Here is an 8,368-nt window from a genome sequence, read left to right on the forward strand (position 1 = left end):
ATGACTCTCTTTGAAAGGGATGTATTTTCCAGCGGAGTATCATCGACTAAAATAAATGCAAGGTTCACATAAAGAGAGGGGATATACAAATAATCAAGTGTTGCTAGTAGTACAAATTCCTCTTGGATTTCACCAAGCTTGTCTGAGAAGCCAAACACAATCTCATGCAGAAACTAACCTATAACTGAAAAGAAAACAAATGAAATGGAAGAAGCGGGGTGAGAGCAAACCAAAGTAAAGAAAATGAAAGAAACAACCAAGAAAAGAAAAACTACTTCTACTCCTAACCTAAGCAGAGCCTTATGTAAAGTGATACTTCCAATGCAGCCATTGGCGCATTGGTTGGCCTGTGTAGGCAAGGGAATGCATGTCAAAAAAGATATGTAGGCATACCAATAAGCAAGAAATATAAGCCAATACAAACCAAAACGTTCGAAGTTTGAATGAACTTGCCAAAAATTAAAAAAGGAAAGTGCATGAAAGACACTCTTGGATATACCATGGTGTTCAAACACATTATGAGTCGAAGATGTGCAGGCACAAAATTTTGAACTTGAAAAACGAGCAAACATGACAAAAGAAGAAAATTTATGTTTTTCAATAATGCTTGTTACGTACGACTCCTCTAATGACTGAGCGATAGGATCATGTGAGACAGATGGAGGATGCAGAGATTGTAAAATAGATTTATTTTCAATGTGTACAATAGAGTGATGAGGAGACTAGAAAGATTCAACATATTTCTGATCGGAAGTGGAACTGACAACAAGACTATGAGAACATGACATAACCATTAGCTCGGGATGAAGCGTGTCGAGAGCTTGGGGAGGTTCCAATTCATTAGAAGATGGATCATCAAAGTCCGATGGCTTAGAAAGGTATATAGTGGGAAAATCAAGATCATGATCAAATGAGTCAATGAAAAGATCATGACAACCATGATCAAAAAGTTCAAGATCACAAACAAAGACATCATCATGATTTGACGAATCATAAAGAGGGGATGATGGAGAATGGGAAATTTCACCATTTATATTCCCGGAAAGATAAGATGAGATATTGGGAGGATCAGGCATAAAATATTTGTCCTCTTCGCATTCAACTGAAAAACTGGCATTCTACGATTTCTGTGAATGATCGAAAGTAGTAACATCAAAAACTTAATTTTTAGAAGATTGAAAAGGAATGATAGAATCGTGGAAAATGTTAGGATAATGCGGAAGAGGTGCAAACAGGAGGAGGTCATCCTTCACCGCCGATTCTTGTTCAGATTCTGACACATACTTATAAAAAATGATACTACAGGTTAGTTGTTCAACACCAACTCCATCCAGAACTTGATCCTCTTGAACATCAAAAGAGAGATCCGAAACAGTTGAACCCAACACATCAAAATTCAGAGGATCAGAGGGACCAAAGGATGGAGGATGAGGAGATAACAATTCATCACAACCATCGAAGTCATAGTCAAAACCTGTGCTAAAATTCTAAGTAACTGGGGTAGGATAAGATGGTGGTAGATCAACAGATGATTTCTCAACTTCTCCCACCCTAATCTGAGGAACTAGAGTTGTTTGATGAGAAGGGGACATAGGGCCACTTGGAACAACAACCTTGTCCGTCGCAGATTTAAAATCTGCAACACCAAGGTATGTTGGGAGAGGTTCAAAAGATTCTAACTTGTGTGGATTTTTTGAAATGTGAACAAGATATAAAAATCTGTCTACCAAGAAGGACCAATCAACTTCATCTTCAGGAAATTCAAAGCAGTAATGGATAAAAAGATCATGAAAATATTGAACGGATTCATTAGGTGTTTTTTCACAATTTAAAATTTTCTTATTAAGAGATTTACGATCATAGAGATCAAAATCACGACATGACTCTACGAAAAGATGTTTGAAAGAGTGAATGGAGCCACTAGGAAATGTGTTACACCATTCTCGCACACACCCTTTAAACGTGAGAATGAACAACTTACAACGAACATACTCATAGTGGATGTTGTGCTTTGTGCCAAAATCAGGGAACTTTGCAGTGTGATCAAATAAGGTTGTTTCACCCTCGCCATTGAATGTCAGATTGGACAAGTCATCAACAATTCATGTCGACACTTTCAAATCTGTGTCTAGAAAAACATGTTGGGGTTATGATTTCATGAGAAATCATTAAATGAGTGCAAAAATTAAAAACAAACTTCAGGGATCAACTTTTCATCTATCCCTCCTTTAGCACCAAAAATGTTGGCGGTGCTGGAACCGCCAACATTCAGGGGATCTCCCTGATATGAAGTCCCAACTAGACCTCACACTGTTTGGAGTAGGAGTCCCAACAGTGGATGGTAATGTTATACGTTGACTGCGAAAACACACAGAGGGAAGTATGAAAAATTTGGGTGAGAGAAAGTGTGTGACCATGCAGAGAGTCAAGTGTGATGCATGAAGGCTCTAACACATGAAAGGAAAAAGTAGTGTGCCCCTTGGAAGTCTGTAATAGTACGTAGCTTGAAATGAACATACGAGCGAAATGACATCACAAGCTAAGATGCGATATAGTCCACACGTAAAAGTGATGAGTTGATACAACTATACGCATTCAACAAGATTCATACAAATGCAAACAGAATAATTCATAAGCATAAGCGTAAGTTAAATAACATACATTGCAAATACAACAAGAATAGTCCTACTATATTCACAACATATGCATGAAAGTGTGTTGGATCTGATTTTATTATTATAAGTGAAAGTTCCATTCATACATACACCATTGACGACCACTAGCCCAAATAGTGGAACATTATAGTCAAGAACACCTACTCCTCCAAAGAAGTATACTCGCTTTATGCTACGGAGAAGCCAAGGCTCTTCACAATACTCCCAAGCTATTTCTAAGCCTAAGCCTAGCCAAAAGCTTGTCTCTTAAAACCTTGTTACATGAGTTATGAGGTTCTATTTATAATAAGAGGGGGTGACTCTTCAACTCCCCTTTGTGACCTTTGGACTACCCTCATGACTCTTCAACATCTTTATAAAATGGCACATTACATTACACAACACTATGATGCTTGAGTTTGGGTGAAGTCTAGCTCACCAACCTCCACTTGTTGCTTCTCGGTCACATATTGGTTCCAAGCTTGGCATTGTGTGATAGTGTCTTGCTGGAAGCGAACTTTGGCCTCCATGGCATCCGAGTACACTGTCTTGGAACCTGTGTCCAACTCGTTATGAAGCATGAGCAACATTCTTTTGACTTTGACAAGACCATTGATGAAATTCTGCATGTTATGTTTGTTGAGCTCCAAGTCATCCCTAGTGGCACTCTCTTAGCGGCTCTAAGTACTCTTTGACGTCATGTTGGACTTGGTTCTTGGGTTTAGCTTTAGTGAGTGAACCTGTTAGTGTCATTGAGTACTGCCTGTCACCAATGATCAAATATGCTCTTACAAGGTGTTGTTAGGGTGTCAAGTCAAATTTTTTTAATCTTAGTGAGTCTTCAAATAAATTTTGGTCACTAGCTAGTGTGTCTAGGGCTATTTCCACTCTCTCAAGAATTTCATATGCCAGTCATTTTCATCACCCAGTTGAGTCTACCATCATGAAAACATCATTAATCTCAATGCAGTCAGATCATCATGGTCTCCAAACATCTCAGTGTTACCATTAGGTCATTAGGGTTAAGGTCACAAATTAATCATTTCATGCATTAATCCGACAAATGAGGAGTGGCAATAGGTAAATTTGTTTAATAATACTTGATTTCAAATGTAATTTATATCTCTATATGTAATAATGTTCCCAAGTGTTTTGGGCAAATTTAGTGTTTCTACAAACGCCTAACCCTCTAGACCTAGTAGCTAGTCTAGAAACAACAGACAAAGTAATTCGTCGCTTTTCCTATAGTTAATAGATAAGAGAAAGAAGAACAAAAGTACTAACCTATAACTTTCACTCGATCCCTCTCTCCTTTGACCAATTTCGCCACTCCTTTCCATACTTAACTCGCTTGGAAAGTACTTGCACACAAGTCGAGACAGAAACCCATAAAATCATACAATAATGACGATCTATTAACTAAACATACCATAGAATCAAGAATACAATATACATCATATGAACACATGAATGGAAAAAGCTTAGAATTCTTTATTAATAGAAGGAAAGATTACAACCCATGTAGATGCATGCTCGATCCAGTGTCATCCTTCTAGCTTCAAACCCTTCTCTCCTCATGAAGCAACAATTCAACATCATTACAATACTCTTGCTAATCTCATTCAAACAACATTTCCTTAACTCAAGAAATTCCAACCTAGACCAGCCTTTGAATGCTTGGTCAATTTATAGCTGAATGGAGGAGGTTAAGTCATAAATGACCTTCATGAATGCTTTGCCAAAATTGGGAAGTGGTTCCATGGAGGAAGAGATAATGGATTAAGGTTCATTCATCCTCTTCCTCATCCAAAAGTGAGCTCAATCATCCGGAAACTTCCAGAATCATCCATTGGATGAGGAATCCAATGAATTCATTTCAAAAATTCAATGAATCTCGCTCAGCGCAGGTGAAACAAAGGCCAACTGCACTGCAGTGCACCTAGACAGTGCAATTCCTGCATCACATTGCAGCCTGATAAAGGGCCACCTGCACTGATATCTCTAGAGGCATTTTTTGGATGAATGGTAACATGAAACTCTTGGGAGGAAAGCATGATGTAGGTTGACTTCATTATGGAATGAAAACAAGTGAATTAGGGATTGATGGACCCTAATAATACGGATCTGGAGGCTGGGGTTGATGTGCCCAAATTGACCTGTAACAGTTGCCCCCTAAAGCATGAAGTCAAAAATAAACATGTCCAGTGAGATGCTTTACCACTTGGAGAGAAGGTTTCGAAATGGAAGGAGACCTGCATCAGTTACAATAAAAATACCATGATACTTTGATTTTTCTCATGAACTAGATAAGGGAAGGCATACCCATGCTCAGCTTATGAACTTTCATTACATGTACAAATATAATCGTCTATAGGTATAGACCCATGAATGGATGACCATGAGTGTAAGGCCTTTGTACATTTGATATGGTACTTCTGAAAAAATATATATCGCAGCTCGGATGAATGAAACTGGATCCGGGGTCTTCAATCTCGTCCAATCTTTCGCTCAATGTACAAGTCTAACCATGTGAATAGATGTTCTGAGGTCGAACATGGAGAGACATTGTCTGATTACCGGCCAATGATGTAAGACGTTAAAAAACACGAGAGTAATCACTGATAATGATAATGATCCTTAAGGTACTGCAGTACATTTCGCAAGGTGTGAATAAATGCTTTGATGTCGAACACCATACGAAGTCTTTCAGTCGAAGGCCAATGATGTCAACCTATCGCCAGAAGCGAGAAACCTGCCATTAATGTATGCAAGCCTCAAGGTACTGAAGGGGTGTTTCTAAGTCAAATTCTTGGATGATGTGCTGATGTGGACAAGAAGCGACTCGTCGCAGGAGGGCCTTGATGTATGCCACATCAATGACACGAAACAAGGTAAATGATTTTGGAGATGAAACATCGACTGACGACACAAGGTTCAGGAATGGCGGGCATGAAAATGAAGGTTTACTGTATTGCAACGGATGAAGTTTTGAACTGAATGACTTCTCTTGAACATATCAACGAGACTGAAGTGAATTGGTAGCATTGACCCAAAACAAAGTGATGGATGGTATGATAGATCAATGGTGTGATAACCATCAAGCTGACCCAACCAATATAGTCACAGTGATGAGGTGAAAGTGTCATGTTCAAGAGCGACCTGCTACCATAAAGTGTTCTTGGCTTTTTCCCATTTTCCCTAGACATTTCTGACTAGTACCTCTTTATTTTTTATCAAGCTTGAGGAGGATAACATATGCTTGTTGTATAATTTCACCCTTTAGGTGAATCCATCACTATTTGATGTTTTAACGAGTCTAGCGAAGGTGAAACTCGGTCTTTTCTAGATGGACAAGTTTGTCACTATTTAATGATTTTAACGAGTTTAACAACAAAGATAACTCGGTTCTTTTCATGTTTAGAGAGTTTGAAAAAGGACAAAAAGGAAATTCCACAAGTTCTTTTTCGTAAGTTAATCTCTCGAGTCTGAAAAAACGTAAAATAATACCAGAGAGATATCGTTTCCTATCCATTAACGAGCTAGAAACGACAATTGCTCGACAATCTTTTCATGTTTAGAGAGTCTGAAAAGAGCTTAAAGAGGACTCCAAGAGGGTTCCTTTTTCGTTTTTAACAAAGCTCGAAAAAGCGATAAAAGTTTTCTTTGTGGTCAAAGATGCTCAATTTACATGTAAGCACGTCATAATTGCTTGCCAGTTGTTAATCCTGCTCAAGATTCCATCAAAAAATTTAAACAATACATGCTCATGGATTAAATAAATGAATAACCAATGTTTACTCGATTAATGTGCAAGAAATAAACATAAAAATTGGTTCTTACCATTCATTTTCACCATCTCGTTTTTACCTTTTGATCTCTGGAGCAGTTTTTTCCCGAAGTTCACCAGTTGATTGCGGAGGATTGAAGGGATCATTCCTTGTGCTGTTTGGACCAGGTAGGAAATATCTCCGTTCTCTTTCATTTCATTCTATTTACCTCCTGTTTTAGTCAAGAAAATTTTAGGGTTTTGATGTCCCTAGGGTTTCTTTTTCCAATTCTGGAATTGAAATGGTAATCATATGGAGAGAATGAGAGCATGAAGAACAAGATATCATAACCTTTACTAATCAGGAAATGGTTGAGGCCCTCAGAAATTGTGGGTTACTCAAGCATTTCCAGTTATCCAACATGTGGCAACAGATGGATCTCCTACGGTTTCTTATTCAATCATGGGATCCGACCGATCAATCTTTTCACATTCAGGACAAAGAGGTCCCTTTTACCATCGATGATATATACTTCCTAACTGGGTTATCGAGGCAAGGTGCCCCCATTTCACTAACAGGTCTTGCCCACGGGGGTAGACTAGTTAAAGATTATGTGTGACAGTTCTGTAGGCAGGGTGCCTAGCCTAGCAGAGACGGAAAGATACTTATCAAGGACGTTAGTGATTTACCACTAAGGACAATCCTTTTTACCATTGCCAGATTGGCTGGCTGTTTTGTGCTTCATTTGGCCAACAAATCATACATGCAGTATGATTTAGAATGTTTAGAGCCAAAAGGGTTCAACTTGTGCGGGGCTGTCTTTTCATCTGTGAAATAACAACTGACGAAGGTGAAAAAAGGAAAAATCAAGAATTTCGGCTATGGATCAATTGTGATTTTTTTCGCCTTGGAGAGAATACCTCTCTTGCAGCCACAACTCATTTCACTGGGTGTATTTGGACCAAGATGCCCACAGATGCAGAGGTGGACAGATCTAATGGCTAGGCATGGTGCCCATTCTTCGATTGTATTTACCCCTACATTCTTTGAATGGTTCAATCGACAGGAGATGACTTTCGCAGAATATCCATATTCAGGAATGGATTTCTGTGGCGATCCAGATTTACCACTACCGGCTGGAGCAATGTGGGGTGCTATTGGTAAATTGTTTGACCAAGTGTTTTTAATTTTTTAAAGTTTTTGCATTTTTTGTGTTTTTGATTAACTCCAAGACTAAACAAAATGAATTTTTATGTATACAAATATCAGACCTGTTCAACCTATGGGAGACCTCCGAGATGTAGCTGGACCAACACAAAGACCTGTAGGGAGAGAGGTTCTCTGAAACTTGGATTTGGCCGAGACTCTGACTGAACTGCAAGATCACATAGAGGGATTAACCCTGGGTATTCCAGATGTCCAGATCGAGGAGCTACCGATGCGACTGCAACGCCACACCATCGGTGTACCGGGTCATTGGATGAGACTCTTGCACATGATAGCTCAGGCAGTGACCTGCTATCATGAGCACCACCAGTGTACTAAGATGCTTTTCTGCATACATTTTAGTTTTTGGGTTAGATGACCAGTTTTTGTCTTGGACACAAACTGTTTGTAAAAACTTTTTACAATTTTACTTTCAGGGTTTTATTATGGTTGAGTGATGCAATCCTATTCAACTGATGATGTTAATTGAAAATATTTACTTCACATATGTTGCAAATGTCTATTTAACACATAATTTGCCAAAGAGTCAGTTAATGTATTTAGATTTATGGAAATATGTTGATATTGAATAAACTCGAAATACCTTTCCAAAATACGAACTCTAAGGAACATACAATGAATTGCTGGGTTTTAGATAGTATAAACGCTAGTAACTTGTAGTACGGCAAGCTGTGAGTCCAGCCTAATGATGATTCAGCGTGTTAGAGTCGGTCTAGTAGC

This window comes from Pinus tabuliformis, chromosome 5_2 (assembly GCF_031772625.1).
Source record: "Pinus tabuliformis cultivar Carrire ecotype Pingquan chromosome 5_2, CPIR1, whole genome shotgun sequence".
In the NCBI taxonomy this organism is placed as follows: domain Eukaryota; kingdom Viridiplantae; phylum Streptophyta; class Pinopsida; order Pinales; family Pinaceae; genus Pinus; species Pinus tabuliformis.